Source organism: Pristiophorus japonicus, chromosome 23, assembly GCF_044704955.1.
Source record: "Pristiophorus japonicus isolate sPriJap1 chromosome 23, sPriJap1.hap1, whole genome shotgun sequence".
Classification (NCBI taxonomy): domain Eukaryota; kingdom Metazoa; phylum Chordata; class Chondrichthyes; family Pristiophoridae; genus Pristiophorus; species Pristiophorus japonicus.
This window is the reverse complement of record NC_091999.1, coordinates 41,200,762-41,216,202: the sequence shown is the minus strand read 5'-3', so window position 1 is coordinate 41,216,202 and position 15,441 is coordinate 41,200,762. Positions and strand designations below refer to the sequence as shown.

Here is a 15,441-nt window from a genome sequence, read left to right as displayed (position 1 = left end):
CTGCGTGGGTGTCTCAAGGCTGTGGGCTGGGGAAATACGCCCCCATATTCCTTTGTGTAAAATCTTGATGCGAAAGCTTCTAGCTCAGTAAAAAGATTTTTAAATAAAAGATTTGCAATACGATATTTGAATTGGGATTTTGAGATATTTCTGGTGATTCTCCTTGATAAACATTTTGGTTGTATTGGAAAATCTTGGGTTTGGAAGACTTTTAATAAAAGTAAACATATTGCGTCTGAAGCTGAAGCTTAAAAAGATTAAAATTATGAGATACTGTATCACAAAATTGAAGTTACAGCGCAAAAGATTAGAGTTTTTGATGTTCAGCTTCTAAAACAGAAGTCAGGCACATAATTATAAAACAAGTACTTTGCATTCTGTGATCTGTGAATCACTATAAGCATAAATGATAAGTCCGATTAAAAAACAGTATTACCATATTTGACATTTCATAATCCAACAATGAATACAAATACTACAAAAGGGGAGCAGAAATTAGGATGGGAGCAGTGAAGAGTTAATTTTGTTGTGAATATTTCAAGTACCACTCTTTAAGAAAATACACAACAAAATGAAATACATTTAACATAAAAATTTAAATCTGATCTCATAAAAAAAAGAAATAAAACTATAATGTTTGGAAACAATGTAGAAATACCTTCAGGGATCAGGTCAAACTCCTGGGCAAGTGGGGAGTTATCTGCGAAAGTGTAAAATGAATTTTGAAAAAAATTAAATGTTAAAACGGCAGGCTTTAGCAGTTTAGAACAAAGGAAAATATAAGTTGAACTTGTGACTTAAGATACAGTGGTTGAAGAACCACAGAAACTGAGACGTAAAGGCTTTGAAACTGGAACATTTGAGATAACAGAAAGCAGCTATCAAAGCCTCCGTGCTAGACTCTGTTCTAGTTATGAAAAATACATTTGAGATAACGGAAAGCAGGATTTAACGTAAATCCCAAACAGGCACAAATCGGACAACCTGTGGTACAGTACCTGGGACACGAAATATCTCAAGGAACTCGGACCATGTCCAATGACAGGAAGGAGGACATTAGAATTATGCCCCGACCAAAACCAGCCTGAGGGGTGTGTAAGGAACTGGGGTTCGTTAGCTATTGTAGGAATTTTGTGCCTAACCACAGCAATTGCAGAACCAATACAATGGCTAGTGAAAGGAAAATCCGGTTGAAATGGAAATGGTAAGAGTCTAACTAAAACCTGGAATATCCAGGACGTGTTTTATCAACAGAATATAAACGTGATCATCACCGTCCTTCCGATTCTACAAGGACAAGCTACAAGGCCGCCCCGAGGGGGCCCAGAAGCATTTTACCACAGCGGAGGGAACAACAACTACGTAAAGCAGCCTCTAGGGGGCGGCATCTAAGTGTCCGGAGCGTTTGTCTTGAAGCCATAAGATAAGTGTGTAAAAAATGTTACCTGAATATTGTAAACCAGGGGAATTAACCTTGCGAAATTGCGTGGTAGTTAAACCTGGAACAGAAGTAATGTTGTTATTTGACAATGTGCAGCATGAAATGTTACCTGTGAGCATAAATTAATCAGCCCTATACCTGCCAGAAAAAAATAGCCACAAGACTAAAGCTTTGTAAATAGGATTGCTAGACACAATCCTGAGAATAGCTAGTGACACATCAGGAGCAAGGGAGTAACACAAGAAGCTGAGACACAAAGAAGGAAGACAGAGGAGATTTACAGCGAATGACGTATTAACTTTACAGGGACATCTCTAGTAGATGCACCAGATATACAGGCGATCCAGGCAGGTGTAGATAGTTTGAGGGGAACAACGGAGTTACTAATCAGGAAACAGACCAGGATTGAGATACAATCTTCACAGTTAGGATCTAAAACATCCAAACAAATGCTAGAGGGTGTATCCGTATTGGAAGGCCATGCACGAACAATTAACGAGCAAAATAAGCAGGAATTGAGAGGACGATGCCGAGGACAGGAAAAGAGACACATGTCATGCCTATGGGAGATGGATGATTGGTCAGGTGAGACACAATATGGATCAGATACAAACCGGGCGAGTTACAGATTCAATAAATAGTACCCAGTTGAAAGAAATGGCACAACACACTGGGCCATTAGATGCATGCACCCTGAAACACAGAAACATAGAAAAAGGTTGCAGGAATAGGCTATTCGCCCCTTCGAGCCTGCACCAACATTCAATAAGATCATGGGTGATCATTCACCTCAGTACCCCTTTGCTGCTTTCGCTCCACACCCCTTGATCCCTTTACCTTAAGGGCTATATCCAACTCCCTCTTGAATATATCTGATGAACTGGCATCAACAACATTCTGCGGAAGAGAATTCGACAGGTTAACAACTCTCTGAGTGAAGAAGTTTCTCCTCATCTCGGTCCTAAATGGCTTATCCCTTGTCCTCAGACTGTGGCCACTGGTTCTGGACTTCCCCAACATCGGGAACATTCTTCGTGCATCTAACCTGACAGTCCCGTCAGAATGTTTCTGAGGTCCCCTCTCATTCTTCTAAACTCCAGTGAATACAGGCCCAGTCGATCCTATCTCTTCTCATATGTCCTCCCATCCCGGAAATCAGTCTGGTGAACCTTCGCTGCACTCCCTCAATAGCAAGAACGTCCTTCCTCAGATTAGAACAAAACTGAACACAGTATTCCAGGTGAGGCATCACCAAGGCCCTGTACAGCTGCAGCAAGACCGCCCTGCTGCTATATTCAAATCCCCAAGATATGGGGCCAACATGCTATTTGCCTTCTTTCTGTCTGCTGCACCTGCATGCCAACCTTCAATGACTGATGTACCATGACACCCGGATCTCGTTGCACTTCCCCTTTGCCTTATCTGCCGCCATTCAGATAATATTCTGCCTTCGTGTTTTTGCCACAAAAGTGCATAACCTCACATTTATCGTTATTACACGACATCTGCCACGCAATTGCCAACTCACCTGACCTGTCCACGTCACCCTGCAGCCTCTTAGCATCCTCCTCACATTTCACACCGCCATCCAGCATAATGTCACCTGCAAAATTAGAGATATTATACACAATTCCTTCATCTAAGTCATTGATATATATTGTAAATTGCTGGGGTCCCAGCACTGAGCCCTGCGGCACCCAACTAGTCACTGCCTGCCATTGTGAAAAGGACCCGTTTATCCCGACTCTGTCAACCAGTTCTCTATCCACATCAATACATTACCTCCAATGCCATGTGCTTTAATTTTGCACACCAACCTCTTGTGTGGGACCTTGTCAAAAGTCTTTTGAAAGTCCCACTACACCAGATCCATTGGTTCTCCCTTGTCCGCTCTACTAGTTACATCCTCACAAAATTCTCAAAGATTCGTCAAGCATGATTTCACTTTCATAAATCCATGCTGATTTGGACCAATCCTGTTAGTGCTTTCCAAATGTGCTACTATTTCATCTTTAATAATTGATTCCAATATTTTCCCCACCACTGATGTCAGGCTAACTGGTCTGTAATTACCTGTTTTCTCTCTCCCTCATTTTTCAAAATGTGGTGTTACATTCGCTACCCTCCAGTCCATACGAACTGATCCAGAGTCGATGGACTGTTGGAAAATAATCACCAATGCATCCATTATTTCTCGGGCCACTTCCTTAAGTATTCTGGGATGCAGACCATCAGGCCCCGGGGATTTATCGGCCTTTAGTCCCATCCATTTTCCGAACATAATTTCCGACAAATAAGGATTTCCTTCAGTTCCTCCTTCTCACTAGCCCCTCGGTCACGTACTATTTCCAGAAGGTTATGCGTGTCTTCCTTCGTGAATGCAGAGCCAAAGTATTTGTTCAACTGGTCTACAATTTCTTTGTTCCCCATTATAAGTTCACCTGAATTTGACTGCAAGGGACCTACGTTTCCCTTCACTAATCTTTTTCTCTTCACATATCTATAGAGGTTTTTATGTTCCCAGCAAGCTTCCTCTCATACTCTATTTTCCCCTTCCGAATTAAACTCTTTGTCCTCCTCTGCTGAATTCTAAATTTCTCCCCGTCCTCGGGTTGATGCTTTTTCTGACCAGTTTATATGCCTCTTCCTTGGATTTAACGCTATTCTTACTTTCCCTTGTTAGTCACGGTTGAGCCACCTTTCCCATTTTATTTTTTACTCCAGACAGTGATGTCCAATTGTTGAAGTTCATCCATGTGATATTTAAATGTTTTCCATTGCCTATCTGCCGTCAACCCTTTAAGTATTATTTCCCAGTCTATTCTAGCCAATTCATGTCTCATACCTTCGAAGTTACCTTTCCTTAAGTTCAATACCCCAGTCTCAGAATTAATTGTTTCACTCTCCACCTTAATAAAGAATTCAACCTTATTGTGGTTACTGTTCCCAAAGGGGCCTTGCACAACAAGATTACTAATTAGTATTTTCTCATTACACATCAACCAGTCTAGGATGGCCAGCCCTCTAGATGGTACCTCGACATATTGGTCAAGTAAACCATCCCGAATACACTCCAGCAAATCCTCCTCCACCGTATTGCTACCAGTTTGGTTCGCCCAATATATATGTAGATTAAAGTCTCCCATGATAACTTCTGTACCTATGTTGCACACATCCCGACTTTCTTGTTTGATGCTGTCCCCAAACTCACTACGATTGTTTGGTGATACACAACTCCCACTAGCGTTTTCTTCCCTTTGATATTCCGCAGCTCCACCCACACAGAATCCACGCGAATGTCCTTCCTTACTATTGCGTTAATATCCTCTTCAACCAGCAATGCCACCCCACCTCCTTTTCCTTTCTGTCTATCCTTCCTGAATGGTGAATCTCCCTGGATGTTGCGTTCCCAGCCTTCGTCACCCAGGAGCCATTTCTCCGTGATGCCAATTACATCATATACATTAATTGCTGCCTGTGCAGTTAATTTGTCCACCTTATTACGAATACTCCTTGCATTGAGGCACAGTGCCTTCAGGCTTGTTACCTTAACACACCTTGTCCCTTTAGAATTTGGCTGCAATGTGGCCCTTTTTGATTTTTGCCTTGGGTTTCTCTGCCCTCCACCTTTAATTTTCAGCCCGCATTTTACTTCCCTCTGTCTCACTGCATAGTTTCCCATCCCACTGCCATATTAGTTTAACCCCTCCCCAAAACACGAGCAAACTCTCCCCTGTGGACATTGGTTCTGCACAGGTACAAATCGTCCGGTTTGCACTGGTCCCAGCTCCCCCAGAACCGGTTCCAATGTCCCAGGAAATTGAAGCCCTCCCTTCTGCACCACACATTCATCTGAGCTATCCTGCGATTCCTACTCTGACTAGCAGTTGGCAGTGGTAGCTATCCTGAGATTGCTACCTTTGAGGTCCTATTTGTTAATTTAGCTCCCAGCTCCCTAATTCAGCTTGTAATTCCTCAGACAGAGTGAGTCAGACTCAAACACAAACACATAAAGAGCTCCCTTAAGACAGAGAGTGAGAGGCACAGAAACATTGCATAATCCCATTTATTTGTCAGTTGAGAATGTTATAAAGTTATCGACATGTACAGATTCAACAGAATAGATTCAAGTATAACTGAGCAGGATGGGAGGAAATCGGTTTGAATTTAAAGATTTACCAGGAGTGGGGTTCGAACCCATGCAGCTATACACCCATTGGATTTTATGTCCAACGCCTAACCCACTCGGCCATCCAGGTTTTGTCAGTATTCGGATTTTGTCTCTGTGAGAATCTGGGCTGCAGATCCACTCTCACAGACATAGGTTTTTACTGAGCATTTTCAAATATTTATAGTAATATTGACACAGGGGCAACTCTCCTATTCTTTTTCGATTAATGCTCTGGAAACTTTCACATCCACCCGAGGGTGCAGACGGAGCATCAATTTAACATTTCATCCGACAGTCAACAGCTTCAACAATGCAAAATTCCCCAAGTGCTGCATTTGAGTGTCAGCCAAGATTATATTGCTCAAGTCTCAGGAGTCGGACTTACACACACAACCTCCTTATTCAGTCGAGAATGCTGCCACTGAACCAAAGCCGATACCAAAGCTCATATCCGAATTACTTTCCCCAAGTCTTTTTATAAAGTTCCAGGACATACAGAAGTAATATTCAACATTTTGAAAAAGCTCCACCCTCGTCGGGGAATTGAACCCCGACCTCACGCGTGACAGGAAGGGATACCAACTACTACACTAACGAGGAACTGACGGGTACCTGTTTTGTCAGAGCAGGAATCGAGCTGTGAACAGAACTGGACACCATGAGAAGTCGACAGACACATTGAGAGACAGAGACAAACCGACAAACAGGGAGAGACAGACAGCGAGATAGAGACAACGTGAGACAGAAAGTATGAGACTGAGAAGGAGAGGCAGACTGAGTAAGAAAAAGACTCAAACACACACATATACAGAGATGTGTGTGTGTGTGCTCTATAAAGAGAGAGAGGGAAAGAGTGAGAGAAAGAGTGAGTGACAAAGAGAGAGACAGAGAAAGAGTGAGCGACAGATAGATAGATAGACAGAGATATAAACAGAAAATGATGGAAATACTCAGCAGGTAAGAGAAAGGAACTAACAGAGACAGGCAAAGAGAGGGACAGGTAGAGACATGGACAGACAGAGATGATGGGAATGAGAAAGACAGTCAGACAGTGGGACTGAGAGAATCCCATTGGAACAGAACTGGACATCGTGAGAAAGAGACAGATAAGTTGAGAGACAGGGAAACAGGGAGAGACAGACAGCGAGATAGAGACAAAGAGAGACAGAAAGAGTGAGACTGAGAGGGAGGGTCAGAGTGAATGACAGAAAGACTCAAACACATACATACACAGAGATGTGTTTGTGTGCTCCATAAAGAGAGGGAGGCAAAAATAATGGAATGACAGAGACAAAGACAGGGACAAAGACAGAGACAAAGAGGGAGACACATAGAGAGAAAGACAGATATATAGAGAGATAGAGACAATAATTCGGTTCTGTCTTTACAAAGGAAGATACAAAAAACCTTCCAATTCTACTAGGGAACTGTGAGTCTAGTGAGAATGAGGAACTGAAATATATCCTTATTGGCGGGAAATTGTGTTCTGGAAATTGATGGGAATCAAGCCCGATAAATCCCTGGGTCTTGTTAGTCTGCATCCCAGAGTACTTAAGGAAGTGGCCCTGGAAATAGTGGATGCATTGGTGATCATTTTCCAACAATCTATCAACTCTGGATCAGTTCCTATGGACTGGAGGGTAGCTAATGTGACGGCACTTTTTAAAAAAGGAGGGAGAGAGAAAGCGGGTAAGTCTATACCGGTTAGCCTGACATCAGTAGTGGGGAAAATGTTGCAATCAATCATTAAGGATGAAATAGCAGCCCATTTGGAAAGCAGTGACAGGATCGGACCGATTCAGCATAGATTTATGAAAGGGAAATCATGCTTGACGAGTCTTCTGGAATTTTTTGAGGATGTAACGAGTAGAGTGGACAAGGGAGAACCAGTGGATGTGGTGTATTTGGACTTTCAGTAGGCTTTTGACAAGGTCCCGCACAAGAGATTGGTGCACAAATTCCAAGCGCATGGTATTGGGATTAATGTACTGACGTGGATAGAGAACTGGTTGGCAGACAGGAAGCAGAGAATCGGGATAAACAAGTCATTTTCAGAATGGCAGGCAGTTACTAGTGGGGTGCCGCAGGGCTCAGTGGTGGGACCCGAGCTCTTTACAATATACATTAACGATTTGGTTGAAGGAATAGAGTGTAATATCTCCAAGTTTGCAGATTACACTAAACTGGGCTGCGGTGCGAGCTGTGAGGAGGATGCTAAGAGGCTGCAGGGTGCTTTGGACAGATTAGGTGAGTGGGCAAATATATGGCAGATGCAGTATAATGTGGATAAAAGTGAGGTTATCCATTTTGGGGCAAAAACACGAAGGCAGAATATTATCTGAATGGAGGCAGACTAGAAAAAGGGGAGGTGCAACGAGACCTGGGTGTCAAGGTTCATCAGTCACTGAAAGTGGGCACGCAGGTACAGCAGGCAGTAAAGAAGGCAAATTGTATGCTGGCCTTCAAGCGAGGGGATTTGAAAATAGGAGCAGGGAGACATTACTGCAGTTGTACAAGACCTTAGTGAGGCGGCCAGACCTGCTTTATTGTGTTCAGTTTTGGTCTCCAATTCTGAGGAAGGACGTTCTTGTCATTGAGGGAGTGCAGCAAACCAGTTGCCAAACAGTTCTCTATTCACGTCAGTACATTGATCCCAATACCATGCGCTTGGACTTTGTGCACCAATCTCTTGACTACATCCACTGGTTCTCCCTTGTCCACTCTACTCGTTACATCCTCAAAAAATTCCAGAAGATTCATCAAGCATGATTTCCCTTTCATAAATCCATGCTGACTCGGTCCGATATTGTCAACAGACTGATTCCAGGGATGGCAGGACTGTCATATGAGGAGAGATTGGATCAACTGGGCCTTTATTCACTGGCGTTTAGAATGATGAGAGGGGATCTCATAGAAATATACAAGATTCTGACGGGACTGTACAGGTTAGATGCGGGAAGAATGTTCTCGATGTTGGGGAAGTCCAGAACCAGGGGACATAGTCTTAGGATAAGGGGTAGGCCATTTAGAACTGAGATGAGGAGAAACTTCTTCACTCACAGAGTTGTTGACCTGTGGAATTCCCTGCCGCAGAGAGATGTTGATGCCAGTTCATTGGATATATTCAAGAGGGATTTAGATATGGCCCTTACGGATAAGGGGGTGAAGGGGTATAGAGAGAAAGCAGGAAAAGGGAACTGAAGGAATGATCAGCCATGAACATATTGAATGACGGCGCAGGCTCGAAGGGCCTAATGGCCTACTCCTGCAGGTATTTTCCATGTTTCAATGTTTCTAAAACAGAAAATTATGAAAATACTCATCAGGTTAGAGACAGGGACAAACAGAGAAACAGGCACAAACAGAGTGAATCAGAGAGAGGCAGACTCAGACTCAAGCACACAGACACATGCACAGCTCTCTAAAGACAGAAAGGCAGAGACTGAGATACACAGATACATTTTACAATTTCATTTCATGATCGGCTCAGAGTGTCACAGAGTAACAGAAAATTGTTGATTCAACAGATGAAAATCAGGTATCATTGATCAGCATGGGAGGAAATCAGTGATAATTTAAAGAGATTCGAGTACGAACCCTCGTGGGAAAATCCCATTGAATTTTAAGGCCAACGCCTTAACCACTCGGCCAGCCTGGTCCTTCCAGTGTTTCGATTCTGTCTCAGTGAGAATCTGGGCTTCAACTCCACCCCACAGACACACACATACATATCGGGTTTCAGTGAGCATTTCGGAACATTTTTAGTAATATTGACACGGGGGCAACTCTCCTATTCTTTTTCGAGTAATGCTGTGATCCACCCGAGGGTGCAGACGGAGCTTTAATTTAACATTTCTTCCGAAAGTCAACAGCTTCAACATTGCAAAATTCCCCAAATACTGCACTTGAGTGTCTGCCAAGATTATCTGCTCAAGTCTCAGGAGTGCGACTTAAACACACAAACTCCTGATTCAGTCGCGAATACCGCCACTGAACCAAAGCCGATACCAAAGTTCACAACCGTATTATTTTCCTCAAGTTTTTTAGAAAGTTCCATGACATACCAAATTCATGGTGATGATTTATACAGACAGTTGCACATACACAGATATATATATATATATATATCTACAGATAGACAGACTCAGACACACACACACATAAGCAAAAATATACTCGCACCAACGGACATGCACAGATGTCTTAGACATATCGAGGGATAGACAGGCTGAATCACTGTCGCAACTTTGGCTGATTTGTGCGTTTTTCTATACGTAAGTATCGTGAATATTGCAGTTTAATAAAAATGATTTAAAAAATGACAGTTTTGAAAGGTGTGGGACTTTATTCCTTCTGTCTCAGGATGCGTTTTGCAGAGACCTGGTTAAATTGTGAAATGGAATGAAAAATGCTGAGAATTGTAGTCGGCAGGATTCGATCTGCAGGGGGAAAATACGATGGATTTTCTCGTCCATTTCTTTAACCTCTTGGCCACGACTACTCATTATGTCTTTAAATGTTACTCAGATAAAACTCAGTCATCCACCTCTCTGCAGCAGATGACACAGAATTCTGAAAAAATCTCCTCTTCCTGTATTTTTACTGCTCTGTATTGCACTGGAACTTTTTAATATGAATCTTTCCCAAGAAACAGAAGTAAAATCCTGCATTTTGAAAAAGCTTCCTGCCTGTTGGGGAATTGAAACCCTGCCTTCTGCATAACAGGCCGGGATACTAAGCACTATACCAACGAATGTGGGTTTGGTCAGAGCAGGAATCGAGCTGTGAAGAGAACTGGACTCCATGAGAAGTAGAGAGACACATTGAGAGACAGAGACAAACCGACAAACAGGGAGAGACAGACAACGAGATAGAGACAACGAGAGACAGAAAGTGTGAGACTCAGAAGGAGAGGCAGACGCAGTGAGAAAAAGACTCAAACACATACATATACAGAGATATGTGTGTGTGCTCTATAAAGATAGAGAGGGAAAGAGTGAGACAAAGACAGTGTTAATGACAGTGACAAGGACAGAGACAGATCGAGAGAGAGCGACAGATAGAGAGAGAGAGAGATACAAAGATATAAACAGACAATGATGGAAATACTCAGCAGATTCGAGACAGGAACTAACAGCGATAGGCAAAGAGATACAGACAGGCAGAGGCATAGACAGACAGAGATGATGTGAAAGAGAGAGACAGAGAGATTGAGAGAATCCCATTCGAACAGAACTGGACACCGTGAGAAAGAGACAGACACATTGAGAACCAGAGGCAAACAGGGAAACAGGGAGAGAGAGACAGCGAGATAGAGACAGAGAGAGACAGAAAGTTTTAGACTGAGAGGGAGTGTCAGACTGAGTGAGACAAACACGCAAATACTTACATACACAGAGATGTGTGTGCGTGCTCCATAAAGAGAGGGAGGTAAATAGTGATGGATTGACAAGAAAAAGACAGAGACAAAAAGGGAGACAGATAGAGAGAAAGACAGATAGAGAGAGAGACATAGAAACAAAAACAGAAAATGATGGAATGACTCATCAGGTTAGAGACAGGGACCAACACAGAAAGAGATGATGGGAAAGAGAGAGACGGTCAGATAGAGAGTCTGAGAGAATCCCTTTGGAACAGAACTGGACAAGTGGCAGACGAAGAGAGCCAAAGACTCAAACACATGCACAGCTCTCTAAAAAGAGAGAGAGGCAGAGACTGAGCGATACAGATACCTTTCATTATCTGCTCAGAGTGTCACCGAAACATGCAAATGCAACAGATGGAAATCGGGTATCACTGAGCAGCATGGGAAGTAATCTCTGTTTAATTAAGCAATTACCAGTTGTGGGGTTCGAACCCTCGCAGTTTTAAGTCCATTGGATCTTAAGTCTAACACCTTAACCACTCGGCCATCCTGGACCTGGCAGAAACGGGCTTTGTCTCTGTCAGAATTTGGGCTTCAACTCCACCCCCACAGACACACACATACACAGAGTGTTTCAGGGAGCATTTTCGAACATTTTTAGTGATATTGACACGGAGGCAACTCTCCTATTCTTTTTCGAGTAATGCTCTGGGACCTTTCACATCCATCCGAGGGTGCAGACGGAGCTTCAATTTCACAACCGCATTATTTTCCCCAAGTTTTTTTAAAAGTTCCAGGACGCACAAAATTCATGGTGATGATTTCCACAGACAGTTGCACATACACAGAGACATACATACATAAAATAACCAGAAATATACACGCATCAACATAGAAACATAGAAATTAGGTGCAGGAATATGCCATTCGGCGCTTCGAGCCTGCACCACCATTCAATAACATCATGGCTGATCATTCAACCTCAGTACCCCTTTCCTGCTTTCCCTCCATACCCCTTCATCCCTTTAGCCGTAAGGGCCATATCTAACTCCCTTTTGAATACATCTAACGAACTGGCCACAACGACTTTCTGCAGTAGAAAATTTCACAGGTTAACCACTCTCTGAGTGAAAACGTTTCTCCTCATCCCGTTTCTAAATGGATTATCCCTTACTCAAAGACTGTGATCCTTGGTCTCGAACTCCCCAGCAGCGAGAACATTCTTCCAGCCTCTAAGCTGTCCAATCTCGTCAGAATTTTACATGTTTCTTTGAAATCTCCTCTCATTCTTCTAAACTCCAGTGGATACCAGCCCAGTTCATCCAGTCTCTCCTCATATGTCAGTCCTGCCATCCCGGGAATCATGCTGGTGAACCTTCGCTGTACTCCCTCAATAGCAAGGACGTCCTTCCTCAGATTCGGAGACCAAAACTGAACACAATATTCCAGGTGTGGCCTCAGGGAGGCCCTGTACAACTGCAGTAAGACCTCCCTGCTCCTATACTCAAATCCCCTAGCTATGGAGGGGAACATGCCATTTGCCTTCTTCACCAGCTGCTGCACCTGCATACCAACAATCAATGACTGATGTATCATGACACCCAGATCAAGATATACAAAGATTGCCTTAGACAAATTGATGGATAGACAGGCAGGGTCACTGTTGCAACTTTGGCTGTCTTTTGCGTTTTTCAGTCGAGGATACTGCCACTGAACTAAAGCCAATACCAAAGTTCACAACCGTATTATTTTCCCCAAGTCTTTTTAAAAAGTTCCAGCACATACCAAATTCATGGTGATGATTTGCACAGACAGTTGCACATACACAGAGACATATATACAGAACGACAGACGCAGAGACACACACACCCACACACATAACCAAAAATATACATGCACCAACAGACATGCCTTAGACATACAGAGGGATAGACAGGCTGAATCACTGTCGCTACTTTGGCTGATTTTTGCGTTTTTCTATCCGTATGCATCATGAATATTGCACATTGATAAAAATGAGAAATAGATGTCAGTGTTGAAATGTGTGGGACATTATTCCGCCTATCTCAGGATCCATTTTGCAAAAACCTGGTTAAATTGTAAAATGGAATGAAAAATGCTGTGAACTGTAGTTGGCAGGATTCGAACCAACGCACAGAAAACCCTGAGGATTTCTAGACCATCGCTTTAACCACTCAGCAACAACTACTGCGTCTCTGGCACTTTAAATGTTGCTCAGAAAAAACTCAGTCATCCATCTCTGTGCAGCAGACGGCCACAGAATCCTGAAAAAGTCTCCGTTGCAAAAAATCTGGAACAGGCAATGACCTCTTGCTGTATTTTTATTGTTCTATATTGCTCTGGAACTTTTTAATATGAATCTACACCAAGAAACAGAAGAACAATTCGACATTTTGAAAAAGCTGCTTTTCCGTCAGGGAATTGAACCCGGTTCTCCCGCCTAACAGGGAAAGCATAATCACCACTATACGGACGAGGGAACGGGTTGCGTCAGAGCAGTAATCGAGCTATGAACAGAAGTCGACAGACACAAAGCGACAAACAGAGAAAGACAGACAGCGAGAGAGAGACAACGAGAGACAGAAAGGGTGAGACTGAAATGTCAGTCAGAGACAGCGAGAAAAAGACTCAAACACCTACATATACAGAGATGTGTGTGTGTGATCAATAAAGAGAGAGAGGGAAAGAGTGAAAGAAAGACAGTGATAAAGACAGTGACAAGGAGAGAGACAGATAGAGAGAGAGCGACAGATAGAGAGAGAGACAAAGATATAAACAGAAAATGATGGAAATACTCAGCAGGTTAGAGACAGGAACTACCAGCGACAGGCAAAGAGAGACAGACAGGCAGAAACATAGAGAGACAGAGATGATGGGAAAGCGTGAGACAGTCAGACAGAGAGACTGAGAGAATCCCATTCGAACAGAACTGGACACGGTGAGAAAGAGACAGACACATTGAGAACCAGAGACAAACAGGGAAACGGGGACAGACAGACAGCGAGATATAGACAAAGAGAGTCATAAAGTTTGAGTCTGAATGGGAGGATCAGACTGAATGAGAAAAATACTCAAACACATACATACACAGAGATGTATTTGCGTGCTCCATAAAGAGAGGGAGGCAATTAGCGATGGAATGACAGAGAAAAGGACAGGGACAAAGAGAGAGACAAAGAGGGAGACAGATAGAGAGAAAGACAGATAGAGAGAGAGAGACAGAGAGACAAAAACAGAAAATGATGGAAATACTTATCAGGTTAGAGTCAGGGGCTAACAGAGACAGGCAAAGACATGGACAGACAGAGATAATGGGACAGAGAGAGACAGTCAGACAGAGAATCTGAGAGAATCCCATTGCAACAGAACTAGACACCGTGAGAAAGAGACAGATTGAGAGACAGAGACAAACAGAGAAACAAGGACAGACAGAGTGGGTCAGAGAGGTAGACTGAGAGAGACATAGACTCAAACACACAAACACAAACACAGCTCTCTAAAGAGAGAGAGCGACACAGATACATTTCACAATTTCATTTCATTATCCGCTCAGCGTGTCACATAGTTACAGAAAATTGGAGATTCAGCAGATGAAAATCGGGTATCACTGAGCAGGATGGGAAAAATCTCTGTTTAATGAAGGAATTAGCAGAAGGCGGGGTTCAACCCACGGGGCAATAAACCCATTACATCTTAAGTCCAACGCCTTTACCACTCGGTCATCCTGGTCCTGATCCTGTCAGTGGTTGGACTCTGCCTCTGTGAGAATCTGGGCTTCAGCTCCGCCCCCACAGCGACACACAGAGAGATTGGATTTCAGGGAGCATTTACGAACATTTTTCGTGATATTGACACGGGCGCAGCTCTCCAATTCTTTTTCGACTAAGGCTCTGGGAATTTTCACATCCACCCGAGGGGGCAGATGGAGCTTCAATTTAAAATTTCAGCCGATGGTCAACAGCTTCAACAATGCAACATTCCCCAAGTACTGCATTTCAGTGTCATCCAAGATGATGTGTTCAAGTGTCAGGAGTGGGACTTACACACACAACCTCCTGATTCAGTCGAGAATGGAGCCACTGAACCAAAACCGATACCAATGTTAACAACCGTATTATTTTCCCCAAGTTTTTTAAAAAGGTCCAGGACGTACCAAATTCATGCTGATGATTTCCACAGACAGTTGCACATACACAGAGACATACATACAGATAGACATACACAGACACACACACACACAATAACCAAAACTTTACACGCATCAACATAGAAAGGTAGTGACAGAGAAATTAGGTGCAGGAATATGCCATTCGGCCCTTCGATCATGGATCATCATTCAACCTCAGTACCCCTTTCCTGCTTTCTCTCCATACCCCTTGATCCCTTTAGCCGTAAGGGCCATATCTAACTCCCTTTTGAATATATCTAACGAACTGGCCTCAA

The 15,441-nt window shown here is 43.2% G+C and overlaps 1 long non-coding RNA gene across 1 annotated transcript; it reads right to left on the bottom strand.

The window, feature by feature from the left end:
• Window positions 1-1,440: 1,440 nt before the first annotated feature.
• Window positions 1,441-3,007, bottom strand: LOC139235386 (uncharacterized). The gene is made up of 3 exons (XR_011588473.1): window positions 2,970-3,007; window positions 2,279-2,338; window positions 1,441-1,499 (listed from the first exon to the last, which is right to left on the bottom strand). It is a non-coding gene; the product is annotated as an uncharacterized lncRNA (long non-coding RNA).
• Window positions 3,008-15,441: the final 12,434 nt, after the last annotated feature.